Source organism: Sarcophilus harrisii, chromosome 1, assembly GCF_902635505.1.
Source record: "Sarcophilus harrisii chromosome 1, mSarHar1.11, whole genome shotgun sequence".
In the NCBI taxonomy this organism is placed as follows: domain Eukaryota; kingdom Metazoa; phylum Chordata; class Mammalia; order Dasyuromorphia; family Dasyuridae; genus Sarcophilus; species Sarcophilus harrisii.
Genome location: NC_045426.1, coordinates 699,721,314 through 699,737,223, shown reverse-complemented (window position 1 = coordinate 699,737,223; position 15,910 = coordinate 699,721,314). Strand labels below are relative to the sequence as shown.

The 15,910-nt window shown below is 45.6% G+C and overlaps 1 protein-coding gene across 4 annotated transcripts in view; it reads left to right on the top strand.

Moving 5' to 3' along the window:
* CMKLR1 (chemerin chemokine-like receptor 1) overlaps positions 1-15,910 on the top strand; it is a 50,885-nt gene that overhangs the window by 4,046 nt on the left and 30,929 nt on the right. The window contains exon 1 of one of the 4 annotated variants that reach the window (XM_003761096.4): positions 6,973-7,465. The exons of 2 other annotated variants lie outside the window; for them this stretch is intronic. The gene's annotated coding sequence lies outside the window, so the exon portion shown is untranslated. Of the gene's footprint in view, positions 1-6,972; positions 7,466-13,704; positions 14,108-15,910 lie in introns of those variants that run through there. One more of the 4 variants, XM_023497071.2, reaches the window with a different exon arrangement.

Below are 15,910 nucleotides of genomic sequence, written 5' to 3'. Positions count from 1 at the left end.
ACAGGCTTTTTTGGACAGATTGAGCTTAAGATGTTTATGGGACATCCGGTTCCATATATCCATAGACAGGTAGAGACGATTATGACTGTTGAGTGACCTGAGGCAAATCACATGCCCTGTTTATGGCTCAGTTGTTTCATCTGTGAAATGAGGAAGTCATCCTTGTATTCCCTCCCTCTGGTCTTTTGGAAGAAAAACATATTACAACCATGAAGCTCTAGACCCTTGAGTGAGACGGGGATGTCTGGATCATGTCGCCACTTTCCTATGGGCCATAAGCATTTTTCCCTTTCTCTTCTTCCTCTCCCTCCTCTGGCACGTCAGGAATTGGAAATACCACAAGCTGAGCCAGCAGTGTGGAGTCAGCAGCTCTTTGGGGTTTCTGAAGGTTAGATTCAGTTCTTCTTCCCATCCCACTACCCTTTCCCCTGGGTTGATGGACACTGATGTCCTGACAAGTGCCTGCCCTTCCCAGGAGCCTTTATGGGCCACCCACAGGATCTGTTGTGTAACCAAGCTGATGAAAGGAACTTCCTCAATTCTTGCTTCTGGGCTTCAGGACTCACACCCAGGGGCCAAAGATCCCTTGGCTTTGAGGAAGGCTGAAACATCAGGGGGCAAATCCTACCTGACAAAATGACCAGACTCCATTATGTAATGTTATCTGTTGCAAATCAAACTCTATTAAGGTGATTTTAGTTAGTTGGTGTTTATAGGAGCCAAGAACCTTGGGTTCTAGCTCTGACTCTGACAGTGATTGTGGCTATAGGCAGGTCACTCTGAACTTCAGTTTCCTCCTGTCAAATGGCCGCATTAATGGGTGGTCGCTTACCCTTTGAGTTAGAAAGAGATGGAGTGGGGATCATTGGATTAGGTAGAAGAGGACAGTGAGCTTTCAATATGGAAACTCTGGTCCACCTAGTTTAAATGACACAGCCAGTAAGTTGTCAGTCAGTAACAATGAACATTTACATATTGTTTTAAAGTTTGCATAGCCTTTTATCAATGTTACGTTATTTTCTCCTCATAATAACCCTAGGACGTAGAATGCTATTATTGTCACCATTTTGGGGCACAATGGTTAAGAAACTTTCACATCTAATGAACCCAAATTTCAAGATCACTCAGCTTGTAAGTATCTAAGGCAAGATTTGAACACAGGTCTAGAACTCTATCCATTTGTCAATAAACATTTATTAAGCACTTGCTGTGTGCTTCACCGGGCATTGTAAAGTGATATCTGACCTCAGGTATTTGAATTCCTGACTCCAGGCCAGATGGTCTAGCCCCTACTGCACACTGACCCTCAAGTGAAGTATAAAAAACCATGCTTTCATCAGATTACAAACCATCACTGTAGAGCTGAAGGGGACCTTAGCAGCCCTGTACTCCATTTTTCAAAACAGAAAACTGAGGCCTTGAGTGGTAAAGATGGCCCATGGTTTCCAGTTTGTAAGCATCAGAAGTAGGATTTGAACCTCAGGCTTCTGGCTACACAGTGAGCTTTCTTTCTGCTGTTCCATGACACGATGGATAGCTCTTGGAATAAGGAAGACTTGGGCCCCAATTCCATCTCTAACACTGACTTGATTATCGAGGGCTTTGCTTCCCCTTAAAGATATAAAATAGCCATTATTCTGTTCTTACGGGGAGTTTTTGTTACAGGAGCACAGAATCTCAGAGCTGGAAGGATGCTCAGTGGCCAAGCAGTCCTACTCATCCCTCTGTACAGCATTCCGTGCACATGGGCCTCCGGTGTCACTAGTGAACATCTAATAAGGGCAGTTCAGTTCCTTTTGAGGCAGCTCATTCCATTTGGAGGAAGCTCTTTTTGCTAGGTCATTTTTTCCTGTTATCAAGTCCCTACCTGCCTTTCTGCAACTCGCCTCCATTTTTCCTGTTTTCATTCTTGTCATTATTATTTTTTTCCCCCCCACAATAACCCCGAGAGTCAAGGAAGTCAGCAAAACATGGTGGATAGAGCATTATCTTATTGGACATCTGGATTCAGATTCTAACTCAGACACTTCCTCACTGAGTGACTCCTAGGCAAATCATTTGACCTGTTTAACCCTCAGTTTCCTGATTTGTTCAACAATGAGATTGGATGATCCCTAATGCCCTGTCCTACTGAAAAGCTATGCTTTTCTATCCATTTTGTAGATAAAGAAACTGAGAGCTTGAGTGACTGAGAACATTGGTAAACTTTTAATTTTGGTGTCCTTCGTGTTTAGCTCAGTGCCAGGCTCATAATGGGTGCTTAATAAACGCTTATTTCTTTGTTGATTGATTGATTACATGGGAAGGTGACCAGATTGCTGAGAGGGATTTGAAATAATGCCAGATAAGAAGTGGTTAAAAAATGGGAACATTTATCTTGGAGAAAAGGAAAACCAGACTTGGGGGGTGTGAGGTTTCTGACTTCTAAGATCTGAAGGGGTGTCATTTGGAATAAGAATTAGATTTGATTCTGCTGGACTCTGGAGGAACCAAGAATAAAGCGGGGACATTATAGAGAGGGAGATTTCGCTTCCATGTTAAGAGAGATTTTCTAACAAATGGAGTTTTTCCAAAAGTAGAACTCCTCGTTGGAAGTCTTCAAGGAGAGGCCGGATGACCCTTGTTGGGCATTTTGGAAGTGGGGTTGTTGTCCAGGTTTCTGTTGGCCAACTGGCCTCTGAGGATACTCCCTCCTTGGGGCCTGACTCTTTCTATTTTTCTATATTATTAGAAACATAAATTTTAGCACAATAAGAATGGCAAGTGTTGGAAAGGATTTAAATGGATGATCATATGCAAAGATAATAGACTTTATTTCTTGAATGTGATTTTCTATTTAGATATTATATATATACACACATATAGAATTTTAATTTTTCAACTATTTTATTTAGAGAATAGATAATTAATGAGTTCTCAGACTCATGTACATTTGGAAAATATATTAAAAATCGGGAAATATACTTTAAGGGGTCAGAAATTACAGAATGATTGGGTTGAATATCTAGAACAAGGTCGAGCCCAGCTGTTGTTCTCCACTCTGCTCAGACCCCATCTTGTTTCTAAATTTTAGTGACAATATTGAGGATATTCAGAGGACAGAGACCGAGATAGCATCCAAAGGGTCTGTGGAAGTCTGTTTATTGACTGACTAAATGTTTTACCAGGAGAAGGGAAGACTGGGGAAGGGGAACACCTGAGAGTTATATTCCAATATCTGAAGGACTGTCACTTGGACAAGAAATAAGCTTTGTTCTGCTTGGCCCCAGAGGACAGAACCATGGAGGGAGCAGAGGATCAGCTTCAGATCAGTGTTGGTCAATTGATAAGCATTTGTTAAGCACCTATTATTTCTAGGCACGTGTCCTTAGAAAGCTCATTTTAATGTGGGAGATCCCCCAATAAATAGCTAGGTTAGGGTGCCAAGAGCCAGTGGAAAGCTTTTAGACCAAGAAGGTCAGAATTAGGAGAGGCCTTAGGGATTATTTATTCTACTCTCTTAATCTGGATATGAGGGGAATGAGTTTATAAGAGAAAATATTCACTCACAAAATCACATCATTGTGTGATTGAGGCTGGTTTCTTTTCTTTTCTGAGGCAATTGGGGTTAAGTGACTTGCCCAGGGTCACACAGGTAGGACATGTTGAGTGTCTGAGGTTAAATGTGAACTCAGATCCTCCTGATTTCAGGGCTGATGCTCTATCCACTGTGCTACTTAGCTGCCCCAAGGCTGGTCTCTTGATTCCCAGCAATTGCTTAGAGCAGGTCAGTCAAGGCAAAGCTGGCACAGACCAAGAATTTCTGGCCCCTAGGGAGAATATCTGGGTAGCACAGTGGTTAGAGCCCCTGGATAGGGCCTGGAGTTAGGAAACCTTGAGTTCAGACGCCAGCTGGGTAACTCTGGACAAGTCCCTTAGCCCTGTTTGCCCAGTTTCCTCAAAATGGCTGGAGAAGGAAATGGCAAACCATTCCAGTGTTTTTGCCAAGAAAACCCCAAATGGGGTTGTGAGGAGTTAGATCCCAGCGATGAAATCACAAACAAGAAGGGAGAACGTCAGAGGTCTGGGCGTTCTTGCTGAATGTCTCTACACTGCAGGACCCTTCCTTCCCCCAGCCCCAGGGACCTGCCCATCTGCCCTCCCCGCCGCCCCTGGCCATCTGTCCCAAAGACTCCCAGCTCTGAGCCCAACTCTACCTGTCACACATTTCCCCGGGCTTTGGTCCAGCGCCAGCTTCCGTCTGGTCAGGATGGAACATCCCTGTGATATTTCAGGATATTTCAGGAAACCCCTGATGAGACACGGAAACGAGCCCCGGCCAGCCCTCCTGCATTTCTGGGCAGATGGGCCTCACGCCCGGCCTGCCCGGCCTATTTCAAGCCTTCCAGAGTTGAGGTGTGAGCCATCATTAAGTCCTTAACCACATTTTAAGATTCACCTTCATTGTAACCCCATGTTGTCCTGATCCATCTGAGCTTTGTGGTAACTCTGTGAAGGATGAATGCCCATTTTACAGATGAACAAAAAGAGGTTCCCAGAGATTAATTACCTGCCAAAGGCCACAAAGGTGGCGGTACTTGAATTCAGCTCTCCTGACTCTCTGTTCTTAGTTACCTTTCTGACAGCAAACCTGGGAGCCTCTAGACCCTGGATGGCTCCTTATACTTTCTCAGTGTGAAACTTAGCATCCCACCTGCTGCCCGGGTCACTTTGGCTGCTGAGACAAGGTCACGGTCTTTCTGAGGTAGGGACCCCCAGCGCCCCCTCCCACCCAAATCCCGTGCTTCAGCGTCCCCCAGCTAAGTCCCAGTCATCAGCGTGTGGTCCAGGAGACCAGCATCCATTGTTTCTCTTTGTGCCCATCCGGCAGCTTACTGACGTCAAGAAGGGGTCTTTGGGGAGTCTGGGTAATTGTCGGATTGCTTTATGGAAATGTGTTTTTGTGTCTTATTGTGGCAAGGGGCCGCCTCATTGGCCCAGGAACTGGGTCAATCAGGCAAAAGCTTCAACTGAATTAGGAAAGAAGTAATTGGAGGAGCTGGAGGAGGGGAGAGGAGAGTGGAAGGAGGGGGGGGGGAAACAGGATGCACAGAGGGTGTTCGGAGCATCTGCTCTGAGCATGTGCACCCAAGCTTGTCTCTGTCTGCTCTCTGCCTCAGTTTTCCTGGCTGCAAAATGGCTATTCCCTGCTAAAATACTGTGTGGTATGCAGAGGACACAGGATCATCCAGCGAGGATCTTGGTCCTTCTAGGGGTTCTTAGAGATGCTTGAAACAAAAGCAGGGGACGTCAAGACTTGGAAGGAACTCGGAACAGGGAATGTCAAAGCTTAGAGGCACCTTAGAACAGGGGATGTCAGGGCTGGGAGGGAGCTTAGAACAGGGGGTTTCAGGGCTGGGAGGGAGCTTAGAACAGGGGATGTCAGCGTTAGGAAGAAGTTCATATTTAATTTTACATCTAAAGAAGCTTGAGTAAACTCACCCGACCTCAGGTGAATGAGCATTTTGGACCCAGAATAAGACCACCACACATCCAACATTACAAGCAGTGAGAAAGTGAGGATGGGGGTGGGGGAGACCAGAAATCAGAGCATCCTCTAGACAGCTCAGCCCCTTCCTGGATCCCCTTCCTCCCCAAACCCCCTCAGGAAGAACACACTGAGATTAGCGCTTCAGCCTTTGGCCTCTGCATCTTTGGCTCTCTCCAAGCCTGGCCTGTTTCACATTTTGGAAGGAGCCGGGGAGCCCAGCAGTGGAGCCCCCCCTTTGTTCCTCTCCCCCTGAGGGACAGGTAGGTTTCGCAACAGCCTCCAAACTGTGGCCGGGCCCAGCTGGGCCTGGAGCCCACTCCTAGGCTTCCATCCCAAACGCTCCTAGACTTCCTCAGTGAGTAATGGCTGATCTCACATCTGTCTGGCCCTTAGGACTTTACGAAGTCCCCCTCTCACTGCCACAGTCTTGTCTAATCCCCCAAAGGCTTCGGCGCTCGACACAGCCAGGAACATTATCTCTGAAAGACTCGGGGAGTCCATTTTCTTCTTCATCAGGCTTTTGTCCCCATTGAGAGTCTGTGGTCAGCACTGGTAAACAGCATTCACTGTGCCGTTCCTCCCTCAGACAATCAGAGCGAGCTATAGCGGAGTGCTATTCTATATTAGTGGATTGAATTTCCATGCTAAGCCTTCTCAGTGGGGAAAATCACTTCCCTTCTTATAAAAAAAGTGACAGATTTTAGGCTGGTTTTACCCTATGATCACATCCCTAAAAAAGGCATTATCATGTGCTTGGCTGGTGATGGTTCGGTGGATAAAGTGCTGGACCAAGAGTCAGAAAGACTCAAATTCAAATCTGGCCTCAGATACTTTCCAAAAAAAATCTTTTATCCAGTCTGCTTCAGTTTCTTCAACTATAAATGGGGATAATGGTACCTACAGCATAGGGTTGTTGTGAGGATCAAATGAGATCATCTTCGTAAAACTCAGCACATAGTAGGTCCTTAATAAATGCTACTTCCCTTCCTGATATGCCCTAAAGACCATGGGACTTTTTCTCCTGATTAGTGGTTGAAATCTTCCATGCAGGTTGTCTCCCCCACTAAGATGTGCAGTCTTTGAGAACAGGGATGACTTTTCTGTGTAGTTCTAGTGATTAATACAGTATTTTGCCCAGAGTAAGTGCTTAATAAAGGTTTTGTTCATTTATTTATTCATTCATGGCCATTACTTGCTTTTTTGTGCCAGATCCTGTGCCCCACTTATTTCAGTCACTCCCCACAACTTGAGGTTATTTAAATTTTTAAAAATTTATATATATATATATTTTTTTTAAATAAAAAAGATAAAAAGGTAACCATTGCATTCAGAGGAAGGTCAGTGCCCTTTCACTTCACTGTTCCAGGACTCAATTTCCTTCTCTGTAAAAAGCTGACAGTGGGCGCTCAGTCAACAAACTCTTGCCACGTGCCAGGCACTGTGGCTTACTCCCACGAGCCCCAAGAATGGGAGGAAGTAATGGGTCTCTTGAGTACATGAGTGTGGCAATCGTGAAACCCTGTCATTTCTGACCGGAGCCAGTCGGGACCAGAGCTTCTGCATCCTGCAGCGGAGGAGCAGGAGATGGCCAAGGCAGGGCTCCCAAGCATGCTGGGATCGGTGAAGGGAACCAAGTCTCCAGCTGGTCGGTGTTAGTAACCCTTTTCAGCTGTTGAGGACTGTGCTGAGGAGATGACCTGATTGTTCTGGGCTGCTCTGCGGTGGAAAGCCACGTGAGAAGGTGGCTGGGATGGGGACAAGCTGTGCTTTGAGATTTCTCAACAGTGCAAGGGTCTCACAAAGAGGCTCGCACTCACCCACCCCCTCATTCCTGGGAATTTTGTAGTTGGGTCATCCCTGGGGCAGCAGGAGGAACCTTGGGCTCCAAGCCTGAAGATCTGAGTTCTAGTTCTGACTCTGCCACAGATTCACTAGGTAAGACAGTTTCCCTCTCTGAGTCTCAGTTTACCCATCTGAAAAATAACTTTAACATTTTGTTATAAAGTCCCTCCTAGTGGTTCTCCTGCTCTAAATTTCTTTCCAACTCTGAAATTTCCATTCTAAGATCCCTTATGGTTCTGACATTGTTGTCAGGGTCCTTTTACTTTTGACACTGAATGTTCTAGGTCCCCCCAGATCTGATATTCCATGTTCTTAGGTTTCTTTCAGCTGTGACATTCTATTTTCTCAGGTCTGACACTTTTCTATATTCTCTCTTCCACTGATGACATTCTCCTTTCAAAGCTATGATATTCTATGTTCTAGGGTCCCCTCTCCCTGACATCCTGTCCTTAGGGATTCTTAATCTCTGACGTTCTCTCTATGTTCCAGACTCCCCCACCTCTGACATCCTCTGTCCTTGAGGATTCTCAGTCTCTGACATTCTCTTTGTTAAGGTTCCTCCCACCTCTGACATTCCATGTTCTAAGTCTCTCAGGGACATTCCATATCTTGGTTCTCTCCTGATTTTCATCGCTCTGGGAATCCCCAGCTAGGATTCTCGCCTGTTCCCAGTCCGTCTCCCCAAAAGAGCTGAGAGAAGCTTGGCCAGCACCCAGGGGCATGGACGCATGGGTTCTGTCTGTACCACTCTATCTGTGATGGCTTTTCATCCCTTCTTGGCAGTGCCAGACCTTATGGTCCACGCCCAGGGAGTGGGAAACTGTAGACTTGCCCAGCAAGAGGGAAATTAGCTGGAAAGCTCTGATTCAGCCGCAGGTAGGGGATGGGGAGGTGGGGCCGGCCACTGAAGCTGAACCCGTGGGGATGCATGGGATGACTGAGAATGGGGCTCTCTGTTCCTCGCCGGGGCTGGAAGCTGCCCGCTCATTTGTGGTTGGGTTTTTTGATTGGGTGGATGACTAAAATCGAATCCCCTTCCTGGAGGAAGAATCCCTTCTTTCTCTGAATAGCTTCTGTTCTCAGCCTGACAGGCTCCAGGGGAGAATGGTTCTAGAGGAATTTTCCAATGGCTGCTTTTCAGGAGAGAGAGCTGGGGATTTCCCTAGACTGTGTTCTGTAGGGAAGGGAATGCAGAATTTGATATAGAGAAGGCAGGGATTAGAATCCTCCCTCCCTCCCTGACTAGCTGTGTGACTCCCTTCTCTCCCTCAGTCCTTCCCTATAAAATAAGATGATTGGACAAGATGGTCTCCAAAGCCTGTTCCAGCAGCTCGAGCTCTAGAATTCTATGTGCCCCCAATTCTGCCTCCTTCCCTTTTTCTCTGGCTCCTACTATCATAAGATCTGGCTTCTTAGCTGAGAGACCTGCGGTAAACTATTTACCGTCTCTGGGCCTCTGTTTCCTTATCTGTCCACTAGAGACAAATTAAATAAGCTCCAAGTTCTATTTTAAGTCTATAATTAAGTAGAGAAGAATGGGGGAGGTGGTTTTTAATCATCTCAATAGCTAACATTTTTCTAGTGCTTTAAAGGTTTGCAAAGAGCTTTACAAATATGATCTCAAAACAACCTGGCAGGTAAGTGTTGTTGTTATCCCCATTTAATATATAGAGAAACTGAGGCAGACAGTGGGTAAGTGACTTGTCCAGGGCTACACAAAAAGCATCTGAGACTGGATATTCATGAGTATCCCTCTTCTGTCTTGCTCTTCTTTTTACAAATTACCTTGTGGGGAAGTTAAAACTCATATGAAATTTGTATCTGTTCTTCACTACGCCACTTAGTGGTCTGTAATAAATATTGGGTAAAAAAGAATTGAGTCTCAAAGGTCTGACATCCCCTGTTCTCAGCCCCCTCCCAGCTCTGACATCCCCTGTTCTAAGCCCGCTCCCAGCTCTGACAGTCTCTGTTCAAGATAACTTCTAGTTCTGAACTCTATGATCTTGACAGCTCATACATGTAGAAGCAAAGTTTACAAAGTACGTCCAAACTACTCTCCTTCCAAAATTCTGGTCCTCTGGACAAAGCCCAAGTTGCCCCGCTCTAGTTACTCTGCTATCTCCAACTTGAGCTCCACCAAGAGTCCGTAAACATTTTGGGCAACAAGACAGCCTTTTTGTTTTCAGCAATCTCTATCTGAAGCAGAGCATTTCCTTCAATTATTTTTAAAAAATGCCAAAGGGATCCCTTATACAACAAAGGTTAAGAACTCCTCTGCTCTCCGGAGCGGGCTGCCTATCAAGCTTCGGGAAGGGCTGGAGAAAGGGCTTTTGGGAGTGTGTGTGGGGGGGCAGCCTGTTTGCATTGGTTAGCAACAGAAAACAATGACCTCAGCCCTTGGGTGAACTGGCTGAAGTTCAGCTATTAGGTGTGTGTTTAAGCTGAAGGGTACTAGCCCAGGGATGGGAAAATTCCAACCCAGTCTGTCCCTCCTGGCTCTGGAGACCAAGGTTCCTGAAGAAATTTTCTGTTGACCCCCCCTTTAAAAGGGTTATCCTCCCCAATAATGAGCCGTCTTCATCCTGTCCCTTAATTCAAGGTCATCTACTGAGATTGAGGTAGTTGAAAAACAATGGCCCTTGTTTCTGTGGGAAAAACATCAGTTCCCATTTTTATAATGCTTTAATGTTTCTAATGGTTGCAGCCTTATAGGGGAGTGTCATCGTTGTTATTCAGTTGTTTTTAGTCATGGCCTATTCTTTGTGACCCCATTTGGGGTTTCTGTGGCAAAGATACCGGCGTGGTTTGCCATTTCCTTCTTTGGTCTATTTTTACAGATGAGGAAATTGAGGAACCAGGTTAAATGATTTAGATTCATGAAGATGAATCTTCCTGATTCCAAACTCGATACTCTATCCACCAGGGAGTGGGGGGGAGTAAAAATATGGTTATCTATTCAATAACTGTCAGAGGCAGGATTTGAACCGTGGTTCAAAGAGGATGTGACTGGGCTTGACTCTGGCAAAATCCGCTTCTCCTTCCTTTGCATTCGTGCTCTGTTTCACTGAACCCGATGCACATATGCACAATCCCAAGACAACTGAGGTATCTCAGAGCTTGAAGAGATCTCACCTTTAGCCTGGGGGCTAAAAATCCTGATTTCTGCCTTTATTCTCATGCTTCTATTTATATTGTATCTTTGAACTTAACACAGTTACATGGGGCTTTCCAGTTTTTTGGGTGCTTTACACACGCTCTCATCCAATCCTCACGGCAACCTTAGGAGACAGGTGCTATTGCTATTACTGTTAATATTCCCATTTTACAGATGTGGAAACTGAGGCACAGAGAAAGGGACTCGCTTAGAGACATATATCGCTTAAGTGCCTGAAATGAGATTTGAACCCAAGACTTCCTTCTAAGTCCAGCACTCAGCTATGCAGCTGACTGATAACATACCTAATCTAACGCACACCTGTAGTTATACTATCATCTCCATCTCTATATCTATGTCTATATCTGTGTCTGTGTCCGTGTATTATATGCATACCTGTGTCTGTCTGTCTGTCCATGTTCATCTATCTTTAAGGCTGTCTCTAGCCCTGACTGCCCACAGAATATAAGCCTTTGGAAGGCAGACCTGTCTCCCTTTTGTGCCTCCAGCACTTAACACAGTGCCTGGTACACAGTAGGTGTTTAATAAATGCTCATCGATTGAATGATGGCCTCTCCTTGAATATCAATCCCCTCCATAACCTCCGAGCTGCTGCCATGCTCCCAAGTAAGGAGGGCTGAAAGATGCCCCAAGGAAGTCCAGCAGGGACTGGAGAAATGCCTCCTACTTTTTCCTGCCCCTTCCCAGAGCATCCCTCCCACTGTCCATCAGTCTCCTCAGCATCTAGTTGATGGCCAGAAGTTGCTGACGTCTCTTGATCTTTAAATGCTCTTTGAGGCTCAGCAATGAGAAAAATTAACCATGTAAGGAAACCCGACATAGGAGCCACGAGTGTCACCTAGAAAGGATTAGAAGGGTGGTTATCCTTTCTATCAGCGAAGTGTGAAACCTCAGTGGCCACTGGCCCTGCCCCCCAAGTCCTGGAGGTCGGAAGGCTGTGTGTGTGTGTGTGTGTGTTAGGCGGGTGGAGATATCTGTAGACAGACACTGGTGACCCACCACCCTGGAACCAACGCACCACCCAGTTCATCATGGGCCCGGCCCCCTCATTGTGGCTCTGCTTCCTGGAAATGCCATAAAACAGACACGTGCCCCAGACAGGAAGCAAAGGTGGCTTCCTCCCGATCCCCGCCCCCTTCGTTGTTCTGGGGACCCCTCTCTGGGAAGGGGCAGGAAGTAGCAGATGGGAGTGGTGGCTATTGGTTATCCCTATTTGCCTCTCTGGACTTCAGTGTCACAGCCAATAAATGGAAGAATGGAAGGTGGGAAGGAGAGAAGGGCGACGGCCCAGAAAAAACTTTGATGTCCCTCCAATGTTCAGAGGAAATTCGGTGGAAAGGGCGGGAGTTTTCCAGTCAGAGGAACCTGGGCTCAAATCTCGTCTCTGACATGAAAGAAACCTGTGTGAGCAAAGGCAGCTCCTGTCCCAGAGTCTCTGCCTCTTCTATAAAATGAAAGGATTAGACTGAATGGCTCCAAGGTCCCCCCTGTGAGCCCTCGATGTTCCCAGGCCCCTTTTTAGCTCTAATACTCCCTCTTCCAAGCCCCCTCCCAACCTTGACATCCCTTGTTCTATGGCTTCTCTTAACTCTGACATTCCCTATTCTCAGGCTCTTCCCAGCCCGGACATCCCTGTTCTAAGCCCTCTCCCAGCTCTGACATCCTCTGTTCTAAAGTCTCTCCTAGTCCAGATCTTCCTTGTACTAGAGGTCCCAGTGCTGACTTTCCCTGATACATCCCATGTTCTAAGACCTCCTCAGCGCTGACATTTTGAGACTCATAGACTCTAAACTGGAAGAGGCCTGAGAAATAATTTAATCCAAATCCCTAATTTTCCCGAGGAGGAAACTGAGACTCAGAGAAAACTTTAAACTTTGTGAAGAGTTTTTCAATCATGATCTCATTTGATCCTGACAATAAACTTGGGAGGTAGGTGCTATTAGTATCACCCCTCAGTGCTAAGGACACTGAGACATGAAGAAGTCAGTTGACTTGCTGGGGGAAAGGGTTACACAGCTAAGCAGATCTCTGAGGTCAGATTCATACTCAGGTCCTCCTGATCCTTGTGCCAGCTTATTGCCAAAGTTCATGCTACAGGCAAATCCTGGATTTGAAACCAGATTTTCTGACTCTGTGTACGGCCCTCATCTTTTAAAACTATATCATGTTGGTGTGTGACCCTGGGCAAGTCACTTAATCCCAATTGCCTCAGCCAAAAATCCCCCCAAAACAAAAAAATTCCCAAACTATATCATGTTGTCCCTCATTGTGTGGTCTAAGTGAGCATGATCTGTGACACCCTATAAATCTAAGATCCTTCCAGTGTTCAATGTTCTATGTATTCATATTCTTCCCTCTTAAATTTTTAATTTAATTGTTTTTAATGAACAGAAATCTATTTTATCTTCTCACTTGTGCCTAATTTGGGTAAAAGAAAAAAAGAAAAACCCTAAGATCTTTATAATAAATGACTATAGATAAGAAAAGGAACCCACACATTGACCAAGTTAAAAAAAAAAAAGCTTCCATTTCTCCTGGGTCCCTCCCCTTCTTGTCCGAGACAGACCAGCAGACTTCATATGAACATGGGTGATTGTAAAATCGACTGGAATTCTTTCAAAGTCGCTTGTCTTCACAACATTGTTGTTATTGTGGAAATTGCTCTGGTTCCGCTCCCTTCATCTGAATCAGTTCATACAAATCTTCTCCGACTTCTCCGAAGCCGTCTCTTCGTTCCTTGCGGTATTTTATTACATTCGAATATATCTTTGGCCGTTTCTCAATCGACGGGTCCTGCCTCGGTTTCTATTTTGTCGTTCCCACCAAAAAGAGCTCCTCCCACTAATTTTCCATAATCCTTTTCTTCTTTCTTGGATCTCTTTGTGGAATAGGAGAGGTATTGCTCTGGAGGTTCCAAAGTATTCGTGGTTTAATTGTTTTGTGGGCAGAGTTCCAAATTACTTTCCAGAATAACTGGTTCAGTTCACAGTTCCGCCAATAGTGCATTAATGCCTTTTTTTTCTAAGAATCTAGGCTCAGTGTATTCCCCTCTCCCAGTCCCTCGGCATAGGATTCTCTTTCACAGCTCCCAGAGTGACCTAGTTCAGACTGGTAGCAATAAAGTGGTGGTGGGAGGCGAGAGGGGGAGTGATGGGGGGGGGTAGAGACCGTCCCAGGTGAAGGAACTGCTCAGCACTCACTGTGTAACCTGGGGATGCTGATGTGGTGGGAAGGACAGTTGGGCTTTTTCCTCTCAGACTCCCATTTGAGAACAGGGTGGGATTTTTCACTCTGTCTGGGAGCTGGCAGCAGGTCAGCCCCTGTGCATCAGCTGCCTGGTTCTTGGCCAGGGAATTCCAGAGGCAAGGGAACCAATGGGGCTGATGCACAATCCTCCATCTCTCCAGCTAGCAGCTGGAGGCAGCCAAGGCTCCGTTCTCTCCCAAGACACGGCGGGAGTCCGTAGGCTTGCCGCTCTCCTCTCTCAGCCCTCCTCCCCCAGAGGTGGAGAGCCAGACCAGAGCCCTTCCGGGGAAGTTTTGTCCTGACTGGAGCTGGAGGTGAGTGAGCCGGCTCTTGTGGTGTGAGCATGGGAGGTGCTTGGATCTGGGCTGTTTTAGCCCGGGGGACAGATGTTGCTGATGTGGGCCGGTCACCTGTTGATAACTGTGAATTCTGGGGATGTGTGTGTGTGGGGAAGGAGACTTGGAGGATGTTAAGAACTAAGCTTTATGCTAATTTGAAATGGTAGGAATGGCACCTGGGTTCCAGCTTTAAATATAGCACTGACCGTGAAACTCTATGGGTGGAGGACCAGGATGATGGAGGGCAAGCTATGTTTTATAAAGTTCTGTGAACACCCTTCTGGTTGAAGGAGGTAGAGATGGTTACTGTCTTCCTTGTGTGTGTGTGTGTGTGTGTGTGTGTGTGTGTGTGTGACAAGCATTTCTCTTACAATTAGAAAACTTAAATTGGACTCCCTGCTCTGATGCTCAGTAGTCTCCCTCTTAGCCTCCCAGAGCTTCATTTCTTCATCTGTCAAATGGGGGTAAATAATAACATTAAAGCTGCCCCATTTCTTCATCTGTCAAATGGGGGGTAAATAATAACATTAAAGCTGCCTCATTTCTTTATCTGTCAGATGGGGGTAAATAACAACACAAAAACTGCCTCATTTCTTCATCTGTCACTAAAGCTACCTACTTTTAAGTGTGTTAACTTTTTTTAATTTAATTTTTTAAGTGAACAAAAATAGCTTTTCTCTGGCTCTACCACTTCCTCTCCCCCTCACTACTGGAAAAAAAGGGAAAAACAAAACCTTTGTAATAAATAGGAACAGTCTCAACAATAACAACCAATTCCTGTATTGGCCACATCCAAAAAACGTATGTCTCATTCTGTCGGTCAGGCTACCTAACTTCTGAAGGGCTGAGAGCTCTGTAGAAATGGGAGGTATTAGAATCACGGATATGATTATTACCTGAACAGCTGCCACATGGAAGAGGGATTAGACTTGGTCCATTTGGTTCCAGAGGAACAGAGTGGGGGGAAATTTCAGGGAGGCAGATCTTTCATCAGGGAAAAAAGCCATCTTCAGAATCGGAGCCGTCCGTGAGATTTGTGGGAAATATGTCTAGGAGAATCGCACATGTTTAAGATATATTTAACATATAACTTGCCGTCTCGGGGAAGGGGAGGGGAAAAATTTAGAAGGCAAGATTTTGTAAGGGTGGATGCTGAATATGAATGGAATTAGCTTGAAAATAAAAAAATTTAATTAAAATTAATTAAAAAATTATCAGAGCCATATGGTATAGACTGACTCATGGGAACACTGTCATGGGAAGGATTTGGAGGGAGGCAGAACAACCTCAGTATGAGGGAAGGGCTGTTAGGGGGAATCTGTGATTTGAGGAATTGATGATCTCACAAGGGAGTGATCTTCCTGTCACTAGAAGGGTTTGGGCGGCATCTAGACAGTTCCTTGCCAGGGATGATGTACTAGAGAAGGCTACGGTGGATAGAACGTTGGACTAACTGACTTGTCGTGTCCCTCTAAAGCCAAGATTCTCTCTGGATCTCAGTTTGCACATCTGTTCAATGGACAAGTCCCAGTTTTGTTTGTACAAAGGGAAGAAAGGTATGATGGTAGACTTGAAGGACTTGATCTGAAACAGGAGAATGATAGAGTGAGGATTTAAGTACCACATTGTTGCTGATGTTGAGTTTCTTCTGATTCTTTGTGACCCCATTTGGGGTTTTCTTGGCAAAGATACTGGAACGGCTCACCATTTCCTTTTTCCAGCTCATTTGACACATGAGGAAACTGAGGCAAACAGGGTGAAATGACTTGTCCAAGATCA